The sequence below is a fragment of the Tachyglossus aculeatus genome, chromosome 9 (genome assembly GCF_015852505.1).
Source record: "Tachyglossus aculeatus isolate mTacAcu1 chromosome 9, mTacAcu1.pri, whole genome shotgun sequence".
NCBI classification, from domain to species: Eukaryota; Metazoa; Chordata; class Mammalia; order Monotremata; family Tachyglossidae; genus Tachyglossus; species Tachyglossus aculeatus.
This window is the reverse complement of record NC_052074.1, coordinates 33,912,437-33,921,326: the sequence shown is the minus strand read 5'-3', so window position 1 is coordinate 33,921,326 and position 8,890 is coordinate 33,912,437. Positions and strand designations below refer to the sequence as shown.

At 45.8% G+C, this 8,890-nt stretch overlaps 1 non-coding gene across 1 annotated transcript; it reads right to left on the bottom strand.

Moving 5' to 3' along the window:
- Positions 1-5,742: 5,742 nt before the first annotated feature.
- Positions 5,743-5,880, bottom strand: LOC119932771. Its single transcript, XR_005452505.1, has one exon. It is a non-coding gene; the product is annotated as a small nucleolar RNA SNORA7 (small nucleolar RNA).
- Positions 5,881-8,890: the final 3,010 nt, after the last annotated feature.

Sequence of the window (8,890 nt, the reverse complement as noted above, 5' to 3'; positions counted from 1 at the left end):
TGTTGAGATCCAGGCTACACCAACTGCTCTACATGTTTTGTATCGTTGTCTGTCTTCCCCTTCTAAATCGTGAGCCCCTTGTTGGGTAGGGACCCTCTCTATATGTTGCCAACTTGTACTTCCCAAGTGCTTAGTACAGTGCTCTGCACACAGTAAGCGCTCAATAAATATGATTGAATGAATGAACGAATGAAATCCAGACTACACCAACTGCTCCCAAGCTGAGGACTTGTCTAATCCAGAAAGGTTCACTGTGCCATTGCCTGCCACAAGAAGCTACCTGGCCTGCTGAGGCAAGAAGGAAATCCTGCTGCAGTGGCAACAACGGCCCTGTGTTCGAATAAGCCTTTCACGATTCAGGGAAGAATCCCTTGGAAGAACAGAGAAGCTGCCAAAATGTAAAGGCATCACCTTCCCTCTACCTTTTAAGGAGGTCATCGATACTTCCAGAGCTAGGGAGACTGATGCTCTAGGACCAGAGGGCATCTAGGTTAGGATTTATGCAAGGATAGGATGCCCTTAGTGACATTTAAAAAGAACAGTGCTTACTAAGTAACAAGGGCTCTGCTAAGCACAGGGGTTATCAATCAATCAATGGAGAAGCAGCATGGCTCAGTGGAAAGAGCATGGGCTTTGGAGTCAGAAGTCATGGGTTCAAATCCCAGCTCTGCCAACTGTCAGCTGTGTGACTTTGGGCAAGTCACTTAACTTCTCTGGGCCTCAGTTCCCTCACCTGTAAAATGGGGATTAAGACTGTGAGCCCCACATGGGACAACCTGATCACCTTGTAACCTCCCCAGTGCTTAGAACAGTGCTTTGCACATAGGAAGTACTTAACAAATACCATTACCATTATTATTTACAGAGCACTTAATATGGGTAGGGCACTGTACTAAACCCTTGGGAGAGTACAATACAACAGAATTAGAAAGCACTCTTCCTACGCACCACAATCTTACCATCTGGAGGAGGAGGCAGACATTAAAATAAATCGCAAGATAATCCGAGGGATCACAGTCTAATGGGAGCTCCCAGTCAGAGCCGGGACTAGAGTCAGTGTCTTCTGGTTCCCAGTCCTCTTGGCTGTTCACATAGGGAATACTAAGGAAATCAACCAAGATTACAGGCCCAATATACACTCATTATTTAGGTCACCAACTCCTCTCTGGGCTCCCAAGGTCCTTTTTTTGATCAGCTGTTTACACAGTCAGTGTTGTTGCTGTTAGCAGGTATGAAACCCATTTGCATAACATCAGTGAATCATGTTCAGTTCAGAATTTTGAAATGTGAAATGGATTAATTTCCTTCCATGCTTAGCAGTATTTCTCTTATGTCGATCAGTCAGTGATGTTTATTGGATGCAGAGTACTGAACTAAGCACTTGGGATAATACCATGGAGTTGGTAGACCCGTTCCTTGCCCACAAGGAACTTATATTCTAGAGGGAGAGACAGACATTAAAATAAATAAATACAGTATGAATAGGTACATAAGTGCCCATGATGTGATTTGAAGCTCCCTGTGATATGTTCTCCCCCTCCAGACTAAGCTTGTTCTGGGCAGGGAATAGGTCCATGAGAAGCAGCGTGGCTTAGTGGAAAGAGCACAGGCTTGAGAGTCAGAGGTTGTGGGTTCTAATCCCGGCTCCACCACTTGTCTGCTGTGTGACCTTGGACAAGTCACTTAATTTCTCTGTGCCTCAGTTACCTCATCTGTAAAATGGGGATTAAGACTGTGAGCCCCACGTGGGACAATCTGATTACCTTGTATCTACCCCAGTGCTTAGAAGAATACTTGGCACATAGTAAGCACTTCGCACAAATACCATCATTATTATTATTATTGCATCTACCAACTCTCCCAGGTACTTATGATAGTGCTCTGCACACAGTAAGTGCTCAAAAAATACCACTGATTGATTGATTGATTGACAACAAAATAAGTTGTCCTTCATACACAAAGGAATACCATTGAAGATGAAATTCGCTACTGCATACGTATGCAGAAACCACAGTCCTGACTACATCATGAAGACAGATAGCCTGTCCTCTGTTGTGTTGCTGTATTTGTTGTTGGTGAGGCATGGGACTGTTTTCCCTTTTTCCTCTGTCACCTGATCCTCTTAAAGCTTCTGTTCAAAAAGAAACTCTGATTTGCAGGGGGTCAAGCTGATATGTGTGGCACAGTTCTCTCGAAATTTTCAGCTGTGGCCCCATATTGACTGATACTTTAGTGTATCCTTAAGGTGTTTCCTCTGCTTCTCCTGCTTCCAGTTATTCCATTTCAGCTCACCATATGGGGTTGTTTGGGCAGCTACTACCATCCATTCTCTTCACATATTCACTCCACCCATCAAAGTTATTTCTTCATGGTATTTGCTAGTGATTGGTAGGGATTGTCCCTGTTGTAGAATTGTACTTTCCAAGTGCTTAGTACAGTGCTCTGCACACAGTAAGCACTCAATAAATATGATTGAATGAATGCTTACCAGGCACTGGCACTGTGCCAGGAACTGTACTAAGCTCTGGGGTAGAAACAAGCTAGTCAGGTTGGACATAGTCTCTGTCCCACCTGGGGCTCAGAGTCTTAATCCCCATTTTCCAGATATGGTAACTGAGGCACAGAGAAGATAAGTAACTTGCCCAAGGCCACCCAGGAGACAATTGGCAGTGTGGGGATTAGAACCCAGGTCCTTCTCTCAGGCCCGTGCTTTATGCACCAAGCCACGCTGCTTCTTGTCATTGTGCTGAGGCGATCAGAGATGCTGTGCTAGTTGGTTGACTGAATTTGAGGACTTGAGGGCTGTCTACTTGTTGTTGAGGATGGCTGGCAATTGGGGCTGACAGAATTGTTCAAGGTGGATGCGGTTCGAGATTTGGCAACTATATAGAAGGTTGGCCAGAAAAACCCTTCACTTGGTTCAAACCATACTCTGCTTAACTCTGCTGCCACCATGCTCTATTTAACAGTCTTCTGAAGGAAGTGCTGGCCTGTTTAATTCAATTTTCTACGTCTTTGTTTATCATTGCATCATTGGCCAGTATACTGCCTAGGCAACAGGATGATTCTGTGATGGTATTTAGATCTGGAGTTGCCCTTGAGGAGTTTACAGTCGAATGGGGAAGAGAGGTAGACACAAATTGCTTGCACACAATATGAATAAAAACAGACATAAATGATAAAAGCAAAAGGAAAGCAAAATGTGAATGATGAATGGAAATAGGGCCAGTATCCATATAAGGGCTGAAGGATGGCTGATGGAAAGACCTCTGACCAAGGTGGTGGGAATTGGTTGGGGAGGGCTTCCTGGAGGAGATGCCTCTTAAGGAGGCTTTAGAGGTGGGAAGGGCCACGGCTTGGTGGATTTGTTTGGGTAGGGCGCCCTGTGTTCAGACAGTTGTGTGCAGTGGATCGGAGATGGGAGAGTGGAGAGAGAGTGGAAATTGATTTGCTATATTTGTCCTTTTCTTTCTCACAGTGTCTGTTTCCTTCTTAATGGGTAGCTTGTGTTAAGTTAATTTTGGGTTTGGGGTTCTTTTGCATAAATCAAACGCAAGCAAAATATATACATCAAAGCCAAAGAAAATTAGCATTAGTATCTCCACACAGTGCTCCTTGGAGAAATGTTTTTTCCCAACCAGGGCAGAATTTAAACCAACCAGCCCTCACTCCCACCCATGTTCCAGCCCCAGCTCCGTCTTCCCCTGCCGCCCCTCACCCGCATCCCGGGCCCTGCAGAAACCAACTCTCCTTTTCCTCTCCCACCCGAGCTGCAGACATTGCCACCCTCACCCATCCCTGCAGGAGAGAGGCCTTTCCCGTCTCCCTTTCCCCCCGAAGGATGGCCAGTCACCCAGGAAAGCCCAAACTTTCCGCTCCTGCCCTTCCCAGCGCCCACAGGGAACACACCCTTGGCGAACACACTCTTGGCTTGGACTCTGAGCTCCTCCTGGCAGCGCAGACAGCACAGCTGTGGTGGAAGAGCCCATCACCCTCAACACTGGGCAGAGGGACAACTAGGCCTGGAGAACAGTGCTAACAGCTTCTACTACAGGATATTGTGACCTATATTCACCGTAGGGGCTGTTACCCCAGGAAGTGGAGTCTGTGGAGTCACTCAGGACCATCCAGACCGCACCCAGCCCGCCAACCATGCCAGCTCAGGGCCCTGCATTCAGAGTGCCCAGCCTGAGGGTAGAAAGGTCTCAGTCTCCACTGGCCTCTCTTGCTCCTCTTTATTCAGTTTCACTCAAAAACCTGATAGACTGACTCTAAACTGGCTATTGGCAGGGAATGTGTCTGCCCATTCTGTTATACTGTGCTCTCCCAAGCACTTAGGTCAGTGCTCTGCACATAGTAAGCACTGAATAAATACCACTGATGGATCACTGGGGTCCTCAGTTACCCTTGATGTGTCAGCACCCTTAGCACTATTTGCAGTGCCCACCTTAAATTTTCCCACATGATCTGAGCAGATTCCAAATTGCCCTCTTTTCTCCAAACAAGTTTTCAGCGGGACAGCGTCAGGGAGCGACATGCCCTGAGTCTGAGCAGATGCCGGTGGACTCCCCGGTTTCCTTCCTCACTGTATCCTGACAGGAAACAGTCATCCGTTCTGCCTAATCTGGGACAAAGAACCACTGGCCCTGTTTATTTCATGGGTGACCATGGCAGCATCACACACTCCAAGCAAGGTCAACGAAGAGTGTTTTCATTTGGCCTGTGGTGGGCTGTGCCGAGATGGAACATCTCAAATTGAAATAAGCTTTTGGCTCCAACGTAGGCACACAGGAGATGCCAACGGCACCTAATAGCCTCATTTCTGAGAGAAAAGATTCTTTTGAGGAAATGCCCAGTTGGGTCAACATCCTGGAGGGTCTACAGTTTTCAGGATATAGAAACAGCAGGGTCTTTTTTTACCTCACCGGGCTCTGCCATTTACTTCTCCAACCCTGATCTTTCTCTTTCTCTGCAGTCTCACATTTCCTCCTGCCTTCAGGACATCTCTACTTGATGTCCCACTGACACTTCAAACTTAATATGTTCAAAACAGAACTCTTCACAATAACAATAATAGTTACAGTATCTGTTAAGTGCTTTCTATGTGTCAGGCACTGTACTAAGTGCTGGGGTGAATACAAGCAAATCGGGTTGTCCCAGTGAGGCTCATAATCTCAATCTCCACTTTTCAGACAAGGTAACTGAGTGAAGTGACTTGCTCAAGGTCACCCAGCAGACAAGTGGCAGAGCCCGGATTAGAACCCATGACCTTCTGACTCACAGGCCCATTACACCATGCTGCTTCTCTTCATCTTTGCACCCAATCTCTCTCCTCTCCTTGTCTTTCCCATCATTGTAGACAACACTACCATCCTCCTTGTCTCATAAGCCCCTAACTTTGGCATTAGCATCTCTCTCATCTCTCTCATTCCACCCATATATTCACCAAAGCCTGTCAGTTCTACCTTTACAACATTGCTAAAATCCACCCTTTCCTCTCCCTCCAAACTTGTATTGTTTTGTCTTATGCTGATGAGTCATCTCCAACCCATAGTGACTCCATGGACACATCTGTCCCAAAAAGCCCCACCTCCATCTGCAATCATTCTGGTAGTATAGGCATAGAGCTTTCTTGGTAAAAATACAGAAATGGTTTACCATTGCCTTCTTCCATGCGGTAAATTTGAGTCTCCTCCCTCAACTCTCTCCCAAGGCACTGCTTCCCAGGACAGGTGCATTTTGACTTGTAGCAGATTGCCTTCCACTCACTAGCCACTGCCCAAGCTAGGATTGGAATGGATATGCCTCTGCTTGACTCTCCCACCCATAGCCAAGACTGGTAGAGTACTGGAAACTCTCCAGGTGCAATCATGAGAGGGGGCCCTCCAAACTGCTACCATGTTAATCCAAGCACGTTTCTTAGCCCGCCTTGATTTCTGCATTAGCCTCCTGCCTCTCCCCGTTTCAGTCAGCACTTCACTCTGCTACCCGGACCTTTTTCTATAAAACCATCAAGTCCATGTTTCTCCGTGCCTCAAGAACCTCCAGTGGTTGCCCATCCACCTCTGCATCAAACAGAAACTCATTACCATCATCTTTAAAGCACGTAATCAACTTGTCCCCTCCATCCTTACCTCTCTGATTTCCCAGCCCACGCACTTCGCTCCTCTAATGCCGATCTACTCACTGTACCTCAGTCTTTTCTATCTCACCGCAGAACCCTCACCCTCAACCTGCCTCTGGCCTGGAACTCCCTCCCAGTTCTGCTCTGACAGACCATCACTCTCTCAACCTTTGAAGCCTTATTAAAATCACAGCTTCTGCAAGGATCCTTCCCTGATTAAACCCGCATTTCCCCTACTCCCCCTCACTCTGCCTCACCCTTGCACTGGATTTGCACGCTTTTATAGGTGCATATCCATAATTATTTTATTGTCTGTCTCCCCCTCCGTGGGTAGAGAACATATCTACCAACTCTGCTGTATTGTACTCCCACAAGCTCCTAGTACAGTGCTCTGCACACTTTAAGAGCTCAATAAATATCATGGATTAATTGATTGGTTGATTGATTGATCTTTAGCCGATAGGTTTTTGACATTAGGCTCTCTGCCTCACAGGGCCTGTACCCAGGAGGTTTTGGGTCTAGCAGAATCTATACCCAGCCAAGTCAGAGCCGCACAAAGTCAAGGGCCTGCGGTTGCTTAGCTAAATGGCAAATAGGAAACTCCAAGACTTTACAGGCCCACAGTGGTTCACTTGGGTACTGGCTCTGCCACTTCATTCATTCAATCGTATTTATTGAGTGCTCACTGTGTGCAGAGCACTGTACTAAGCGTTTGGAAAGTACAAGTTGGCAACCTATAAAGACGGTCCCTACCCAACAACGGGCTCACAGTCTAGAAGGGCTCACAGTCTTGTCTGCTGTGTGAACTTGGGCAAGTCACTTCACTTCTCTGGGCCTCAGTTACCTCATCTGTAAAATGAGGATTGAGACTATGAGCCCCATGTGGGACAGGGACTGTGTCCAACTTGATTACCTTGTATCTATCCCAGGGCTTAGAACAGTGCTTGGCAAATAGTAAGCACTTAACAAATACCATTATTATTATTATTATTATTATTATTATTATTACTGGCGAGGCCAGCATTTTAAAGGTGAAAAGACAAGCTAAGTCTCCCTTCCTTCTCAAGCCAGACAAAGCACACTTTCCATCCCTTTAAGGCCAGGACAGCATAAATATGCGGCTTATCATTTAAAAGGAATAGCGAATTGGCCAATTTATAAGCCAAGGAAAATAAACTCATTTCTGGAGGCGTTTGCCTTTAGTTGGGGGGTTTGGGGTGGGGAGGGGGCTGCTGCCTCCCAGTGGCTGAGATGCGCTATTACTCAATGGTATTTATTTATTGGACGCCTATTGAAAAGTGCACTATATAAATCAATCAATCAACGGTATTTATTGAGTGCTTACTGTGTGCAGAGCACTCTATTAAGCTCTTGGGAGAGTAAATGCAACATAGTAAGTAGACACAATCCCTGCCCACAAAGAGCATACAGTCGAGAGACAGACATCAGTATAAATAAATGTCCCAGATATGTATAAGTGTTGTGGGGCTGAGGGCAGTGTGAATATCAAGAACTTAAAGACTACAGATCCAAGTGCATTGGCCACACAGAAGGTGCTGAATTAATCTCTTAGTTCATCAACTATAAAACATATATATTAATCTTTCATGCCAAAGAGATGTCCCCTGCCCTCATCACAGTCTAATGGGGAAGACACAAGCTACTGGCAGAGCATGGAGGCAGGAGAAAGAACTGGAAAACAGCTCGTATGAGCTGGAATGTGGAAGATGAAACTGATGAATAAATGGGTGAATGAAGAAGCATGGTATAATAGATAAAGCACTGGGCCTCAGTTACCTCATCTGTAAAATAAGGATTAATAATAATAATGGTATTTGTTAAGCACTTACTATGTGCAAAGCACTGTTCTAAGCATTGGGGGGATACAAGGTGATCGGGTTGTCCCACGTGGGGCTCACGGTCTTAATCCCCATTTTACAGGTGAGGTAACTGAGGCACAGAGAAGTTACGTGACTTGCCCAAAGCCACACAGCTGACAATTGGCGGAGCTGGGATTTGAACCCGTGACCTCTGACTCCAAAGCCCGGGCTTTCCACTGAGCCACATTGCTTCTCTAAGACTATGATTAAGTCTTAAATCTTATGACTAAAACATAGATTAAGACTATGAGCCCCATGTGGAACAGGTCCAACCCGATTTGCTTGTATCCACCCCGGTGCTTAGTACAGTGCCCAGCATATAATAAACACTTAACAAATGCCACAGTTACTATTATTATTAGATTATCCATTCATCCAGTCTTTTTTAGGTTTATGGTACATTATTTTTACCCTGAAGTGAAATCCATCCTGCTCCCTTAGTAAGGGAGGTTTCTGCCTCCAGTTGCTGCTACCATGCTGTACCTCTGCATAAACTTTATGATCCTCCCATCCCTTCCCAGGACCTATGCATCCATCAAATCCCTGAAAACATCTATACTAACTGATCCCAACAGAGGATTCTATGGTCACTGATTCCAGACGATTTCACCTCGGGAAGAGAGGAGCTTGAAGGGACTCAGGTTTAGCTAACCTAAAGGGGGGCCCTCTAGAAAGAAGACTTTGAGCTCATAATAATTGTGATTTTTGCTAAGTGCTTACTATGTGCCAAGAAAGCACTCAATAAATATGATTGGTTGATTGACTGAGTGAGTGGCGCATTGGGTAGATACAAGATAATCAGGACAAACACAGTCCCTGTCCCTCGTGTGGCTAACAGTAAAAGTAGGTGGGAAAACAGGTGTCCTGATTTTACAACTAAGGAAAC